The following is a 7,928-nucleotide window of genomic DNA, read 5'->3' as shown; positions in this document are numbered from 1 at the left end:
ATATGTAGGCTACGTGTGCCTTTTTTAAATTGATGTAGTTCTGTCCTTGAGCTGATATTGTCTATTAATGTTCTGTATTATGTCATGTTTCATGTTTTGTGTGGAACCCAGGAAGAGCAGCTGCTGCTTTCTCAACAGCTAATGGGGGATCCTAATAAAATACCAACACTACAGCTTGAGTCCAGTCTAGCGCTGGCAGGAGTTCAGATCTTTGGCCTAACACTGTGTTGGGGGCCAGGGCCTCACGGCCAGAGCCGTGGGTGGGTGGAATAAGAAAGAGGACAAACATGTACTCAGGAAGAGGTAGTGCCATATTCAGGAGAAGAACATAACAGCGAGGGAGACCATTTTGAAGAAAATAACAACAGCGAAGGAGAAGAGAATAGGATAGAGGCAGCATGGAACATTTTACAGAGGTAGATTATGGAAATATTAGAGGCAGCATGGAACCTTTAACAGTGGTAGATAATGGAAATATTAGAGGCAGCATGGAACCTTTAACAGTGGTAGATAATGGAAATATTAGAGGCAGCATGGAACCTTTAACAGTGGTAGAGAATGGAAATATTAGAGGCAGCATGGAACCTTTACCAGCAGTAGATTATGGAAATATTAGAGGCAGCATGAAACCTTTAACAGTGGTAGAGAATGGAAATATCAGAGGCAGCATGGAACCTTTAACAGTGGTAGAGAATGGAAATATCAGAGGCAGCATGGAACCTTTAACAGTGGTAGATAATGGAAATATTAGAGGCAGCATGGAACCTTTAACAGTGGTAGAGAATGGAAATATTAGAGGCAGCATGGAACCTTTAACAGCAGTAGAGAATGGAAATATTAGAGGCAGCATGAAACCTTTAACAGTGGTAGAGAATGGAAATATTACTTCCTTAGAAAAGGCAGAGTAGACACTCGCTCACACACAGAAATATACACACGCGCTGTGTAGCTAAGGTAACACACATCAGAGACTGAGTGACTATTAGCTGATAATGAGACTGGTGGAGGACCAACCACAGCTCAATTCACACTTGTGAACCAGAGGACCAAATTCATTCTCCATTGGTCCAGACCTCAATCATATGGTTTTCCATTGTTCCAAACCTCAATCATAGGATTTCTCCATAGATATATGATTATTTTACATTCCTTTTCCTGACAAAATGTACCATGTCAGATTGTGAGCCATACTGGCAGAATCTGTCAGTTTGGGACAAGGCTGATAATTAGCTGTTTCACCTTTGGTTTCTGTCAGAAACTTTTGTGAGAAACTTACAAGGTTACAAGAGTTTTTTAATTTTTTATATCACCCTCAGCTATAACCCTCAGCTTCCAGTAGCAGAACCAAGGAAGCGACTAAAGGGATTAGACAGACAAGCAAACAGTGCCCAAATGTTTTCCCTTTCCACTTTAAGCCCAGGTGCCATTAAAGCAGCAGAAAAAAAGTATATTTTTGCTCCATTTCCTTTCCCACTCACTGCCGCTAACTAAGCCTACCTTTCTTAATCTAAAACCACATGTACCTAGTTCATTCCACCATGCATTCCCATCCAAGTCTATTTCTCTTGCTATGCTGCAGTTAGTGTTTTCTACCCCTTCCCTTTTCTTTCAAACTCAATTTCAAAGAGTCCCTGGAGACAGCAGTGGCCTCCGAGTTGGTCGATCACATTTTCTCATTAATTTAGAGGCGGTAGATGCCTTCCGATTACAGCATGAATAATAAATAGGCCTGTGAGTCTCACTGCAGTGGGTGTGCCAGGCAGACCTACTGTTTAATTTACTGTCTATCCAACAGTAATAGGGAAGCGGCTTCTCCAAAGTGGCAGCAGGAACACATTACATTGTTGTTCCAGACTTAATAAACAACCAGTCAAGTCCTGTTACTGTATGGATGGATGTTCCCAGAGAATCCCAGTCAGGGCCCCTAAGAATAGTCCTGTGGCATTTTACATGCCGTTTCTGTTTGACATAGATTGGAGAAAGCAAGTTGTGTTCCCTCTAATACTAGTTTTAGGTTGCTGTGTGAGGAACTACTTCACTAATTAGTTGATCTATGTGATGGTGGTTCTGGATCGGATTGTTGCTTAAGTGTCCCTGTGTATCACTGTTCTATACATGTAATCACTTTAATTTGAGTCTAACAAATTACATAAAATAGGCTAGTAGCAAGGCCTCCAAATTTGTTAGATACCCCTACCCGAGGTAGAACAAAGCACACGCATGTTTTTTCACATCTCTAATTTCTCCCATTTATTAAATGGATGGTTGTGTACAAATATCTTTCTGTAAAAGTGGTTAAATGTAGCGATAGTGTGACACACCCCATAAACTCAAAAAATACAGAATGCCACAAACTCATGTAACCCAATATTACAAGCTCTGATATTGCTAACATTTGGAATACAAGTAGTCAGTTGTCTACCCTACATACACAAAAACAGCATTAGGATATCTTAATGCATCTAGGACATATAGAAAAGTAAACATAGAGATACAATAGACGGAAATATCAACTATGAATATTTGATTAATGTAAGCTTTACTTTTTGGTAGCTGATTAATAGACACATTTGCTCTCGTTCAGTCCTGCATGGTAGCTGGCTCACAAAAATACATACAGTTACACGTGTTTTGATGCTGTGGTTATTGTAATTGGGTATAAGATGAACAAGCGTGCTCATACATCGAAAAAAAAATAAGAAATGGGGGTCCAAGGATCTTTGAAGGATTTTGTGTCTTTAGCCCCTACTCATGCAATTTAGTCAGGGGGCCACCACAGATTAGCTTTGGGGCCACCCTGGATTTTTCCTCAAATCCCATAGAGCTGCCATAATACGATTTGATGGAGGTCAAATCGTCTCTTGGTATAACTAGGACTGAGTGGCACTGGAATGACTACGTTTTGTTTGAATAACTGAAGCCAAATAAAAAAACATGAGCTGGCGCACACCTAGAAAAATGATTTTGTGTGGAGATGCTGACTAATGGTGAATAAACTATAAACTATAAAAATAAAGAGTGTCGCACACTCCATATTTAAACTCCCAGTAATTTATTGGGTAAATCACCAACGTTTCGGCATCACTGTGCCTTCTTCAGGGTGATGTCATGAATACTTGAACCAGGTTATGTAGACAAACAGTGTAATTAGTGCAACCAATGACAATAGTGAGGGGTGTGTCATAATGATTAAGTTATTTAGAATGAATTGAGAGAACATTTTCAAAAACAATAGTTTATGGCATATTAAATATATTAGGCTATTGTTATCATATGGAAACATAATTGAATATTGTACATAATATTAGCATCAACATACATTATTGTTTAATTAAATGTCACATATTTAATTGTTTCCTATTTCATTTATATGTGTTACATGTGATCTTTTGGTTCAACCTTAATGCATAATGAGCATCATCAACAGGGGGAACATATTGGGTTTACGCTAATAAGCTGTAGAAAGAATATATCAATTTGTAAGAAATGTTCATAAAAGAGAGAATTGTTCATAAGAAGGGCCAATATTCAGACCACTAGGGGTCAATTTTTTAGAAAGGATATCCAGTAAGCCTCTCTTTGTAGTAGTAGGATCTCAATGTTACCTCCTCTCCTTGGTAGAGCAACATGCTCAATGCCTGTGTATATGAGGGAGGAGATAGGATGGTTAGCTTCACCAAAGTGAGCTGCTACTGGATGAACAATGTTCTTACACCTGATTGAGCTGTGGTGTTCTGCTATGCGTTGTTTTAATTGTCTTTTCGTTTGTCCTACGGAGGCTTTTCCACATGAACAGGTGATGAGATAGATTACTCCCTTGGTCTTGCATGAGATGATACCCCTAACAGGGATTTTCAGACCTGTATGTGGGTGTCTGAAGAAGGATGTTTTTATAGTGATATTTCACTGTGCGCATGAACCACATTTGTAGTTTCCATTTGGAATGGGTGTCAAGAGTGTCTGAGTGGGCTCAGAGGGCAGTTCAAATCTCACCAAGCTATCTCCAATATTGCAACCACGCTTATAGACCACCAGTGGGGGTTCTTTGAAGAGGTGTGCAATTTGTTTGTCTGATTGCAGAATATGCCAGTGCTTTTTCAGGATTGCTTTCATTTTCTCCGACCACTTGGTGTACTTGGTGCAAAAGACGGCTGCGTTGTTTTTCTTCTTTGGTTGAGTTTTTAGTAATTCCTCACTTGGTTTTTGAGAAATTTTCATCATTGCAGCATCAACAGTTTTGTCTTTGTAGCCTTTCATTTTGAATGTATCTGTCATTTCTTTAGCATTGCTGTCAAAATCTGTCTGGTGGCCACAGATTGGTTTAACCCTGCATTAATGGCTATATGGTAGACCATTCCTGAGGGGAAGGGGATGCATACTATCCGCACATAGCAGGGTATTGCGGTCTGTGTGTAATGCATCATTCTCTTTGATGATCCATACTTCCAGGTAGTTTGGAATTAATTTAGTTCCTGCTGACTTCCTTCCCAGAGCACAAAGACATCATCTATGTATCTCTTCCATAGGAGGATTTTAGAAAGTAGTGGGTGTGTCTGTTTTGTAAAGGAGCGCTTCCTCAAATTGTCCCATATACAGGTTCACATAGTTGGGGGAAAAGGGAGAGCCCATGGCTACACCCCAAATTTGAAGGAAAAGGTCTGAATCAAAGACGAAGTAGTTATTGGATAATATCAGTTTAGTAAGTTGTAAGATGCGATCATATGATGGAGCAAGGGTAGAGTGTCTCTGCTGAAGGGAGTGTTGCAGCGCATGCAAGCCTCCAGTGTGTGGGATGTTAGTGTACAAGCTCTCCACATCAAAAGTGGCCAGCAGGGTGCCCTCTGGGATCCTTCGTAAGCTCTCTATCAATGAGATCATGTGACTAGTGTCTTTGACATAAGATGGAAGATTCTCAGCCATCGGTTTAATGTGATAATCCACAAACTTAGAAATGTTGGATGTCACAGAGTCGATTGCTGCTACAATGGGTCTACCTGGAGGAGGAGACACTTGTTTGTGTAATTTAGCGACTGTATAGAAAGTTGGTATCTTAGGAAATTTCACACAGAAATTCAACTTACTTTTTGGTGATTTGTCCTGATTCCAAATAGCTTTCCACTGTAGATGAGATATTATGCTGGAATTCTAGGGTAGGGTCATCATTTATTTTGTGATAGAAGTCACCTTCAGATACTTGTCGGTGACATTCATTCACATAGTTACATTTGTTTTGTATGAATAGCTGAAGCCAACAAGCTTTTCAATGTGTGTTCATGTTTTTCACGATACAAGCACATGGTAGAATAACCAAGCTACATGCCATACAACAGTCAGCCACTCTAGTAGCATACAGTGCATTTGGAAATAATTCAGACCCCTTGACTTTTTACATATTTTGTTACGTTACAGCCTTATTCTAAAATGGATTAAATCGTTTTTCCCCCTCATCAATTTAGGTTTTCATCAAGGAACTCTCTGTATATGGTTCTGTTCATCTTTCCCTCGATCCTGACTAGTCTCCCAGTCCCTGCCTCTGAAAAACATCCCCACAGCATGATTCTGCCACCACCATGCTTCACCGTAGGGATGGTGCTAGGTTTCCTCCAAACGTGACGCTTGGCATTCAGGCCAACAAGTTCAATCTTGGTTTCATTAGACCAGAGAGTCTTGTTTGTCATGGTCTGAGAGTCCTTTTGTGCGCCAATTGTGCGCCGCTCCATGGGTCTCCCGGTCACGGCCGGCTGCGACAGAGCCTGGACTCAAACCCAGAATCTCTAGTGGCACAGCTAGCACTGCGATGCAGTGCCTTAGACCACTGCTCCACTCAGGAGGCCAAGGTCAGGCTGTTTAATCAGCTTCTTGATATGCCACACCTGTCAGGTGGATGGATTATGTTGGCAAAGGAGAAATGTTCACTAACTGGGATGTAAATACATTTGTGCACAACATTTGAGAGAAATAAGCCATGTGCGCATGGAAAATTTCTGGGATCTTTTATATCAGTTCATGAAATATGGGACCAACACTTTACATGTTGGGTTTATATTTTTGTTCAGTGTATGTATAGCTCTAACTTTCCCCACTGAAACTAAGTGTGCAAGGTTGATTCAAAGTCTTAAAGGTGACCAGGACAAGAGTGTGTCCTAACAGGTTGAGGACACAAAGTACCCAGTAGTGGTTGTAGTTCTGGAGCCTGACAGGGTTCCAAAGCTAACTGGTCATTCTGGGCAAGCTGCAGCGACAAGGGCAGTATCCTTCCTGTTTGACTGGCAGGGTATTCAGTGCTGTGTAGTGATCAGTTTCCATTTCTACAATGGCTTGGTGCAGGCACTCAGAAGATGCAGCTTTCATGCCAACGAGACCCATTTATGAACTGGAATGTTATCTCAGCCTGAATGATGCTGGGGATACTACAGCAGTGGAATGGTTGGTTGTCTGGTTGTGAAGGAGAGACTGTGAAAGGGCTGTCACAAACAGACCTGCCCTTAGATCTTTCTAAAATCTAATTGACCTGTGGTTGGAGTTGTTTTATGTTGAATTTGGCAAAAAGTCCCACATGTCACATCCTACATATTCCTTTATATTCCATTGGAAATCGGGTAGGATTATTATTTGGCCAATATTTATTGTGGGTGGTTGGCTGTGATTACAGTCTGGGACAGGCCCAGCAGGAGATGAGGAGAGTGACAGAACCTGTGAGGGTGACTTCAGGTTACTTAGAGGTTACTTAGAGTTTAGGGCATAGACTATGAAGCCTTGGTTATGATGGACCCTTAGTCAAGCACCTGGTTATGAGGGATGTAGAACAGCTCCACACACATATATATCTGAAGATGATCCCTGGGCTTTGATGGACAGTAAAGAGGTTGCAGAGGTGGTGGAACTGATCAGGTATGGTGCACAAAGGCTGCTATCTCACAGGTATTTCATTGGTTCAGAATGAAGTTCCCTGACCGGTAAAACGTAATGTTTTTTTTTAAGGTTCTGAGAACAGTTGCAGGTAGGTTCTGAGAACATTTTACTGTGGTTCCCTGCAAGTTTTCCTGGAAGGTTTATTAACTTTCTGAGTATGGAAATTATAGGTTAATTGAAGTTAATTAAATAATGTTCTGACAACATTTCAATAAGACTGCTAGCTTAGATTAACTGTTTTGTACTCCAAGCACAGATAGGACACATGGAAATAAATTTGCTTGGCATAAATCACACAAATACATTTCTTTATTACTGTGGCACGGCATCAGTGAGATTCGAACCCATGATCGTCTGTTCTCTATCCATGAAATTAGTCCACTGTGCCACCAGGATAGAGCTAGCATGCCATGTTTTTTTAACTCATACATCATTTTAGTCTATTCAAACAGACCGAATTTCAAAGGAAACAAGCACTCATTAAGATCAGGTGTGGCCAATTAGTGGGCGAGGCCAACACACAAGATCGAGGATAGAGTTTTGTTGATGCTGAAAACAGAATGTATGTTTTTAAATAAAATTCTTAGAACAGTCTCTGAACATAAACATTTGTGTGTGGATTTTATGTAGTTTTCTTAATTTTCTCAGAACAAGATGAGAACATGACTTTAAATAGAATCATGAGGAAACCTGTAAGAAACATTATGAAGTACTGAAATTGCGATAGAATGTTGTTTCTTAACATTCTCTGATCTATTTGAGAACATTCCCAATGTCAAACCAGTAGGGGAAATACCAAGATAATAATGTTTTTTTGTCAAGTTCCTTAAAATGTGCAGAGAATGTACCAAAGCCAAGCAACTATCCTTCACCATTTCCAGAAAGTTGTGGGAAAGTTGTATACAATAACCATATTAAAATCACCCTCTCTCCAAGCTCTAAGGAACATGTGGTTCTCAGAATGTTCTGTGCTAGCTGGGTATTAACTTTGAGTTCCATAAATGCATGATGAATAA

The sequence above is a fragment of the Salvelinus namaycush genome, chromosome 18, assembly GCF_016432855.1.
Source record: "Salvelinus namaycush isolate Seneca chromosome 18, SaNama_1.0, whole genome shotgun sequence".
Lineage (NCBI taxonomy): Eukaryota > Metazoa > Chordata > Actinopteri > Salmoniformes > Salmonidae > Salvelinus > Salvelinus namaycush.
The sequence above is the reverse complement of the archived record's forward strand: the minus strand, read 5'-3'. Positions refer to the sequence as shown.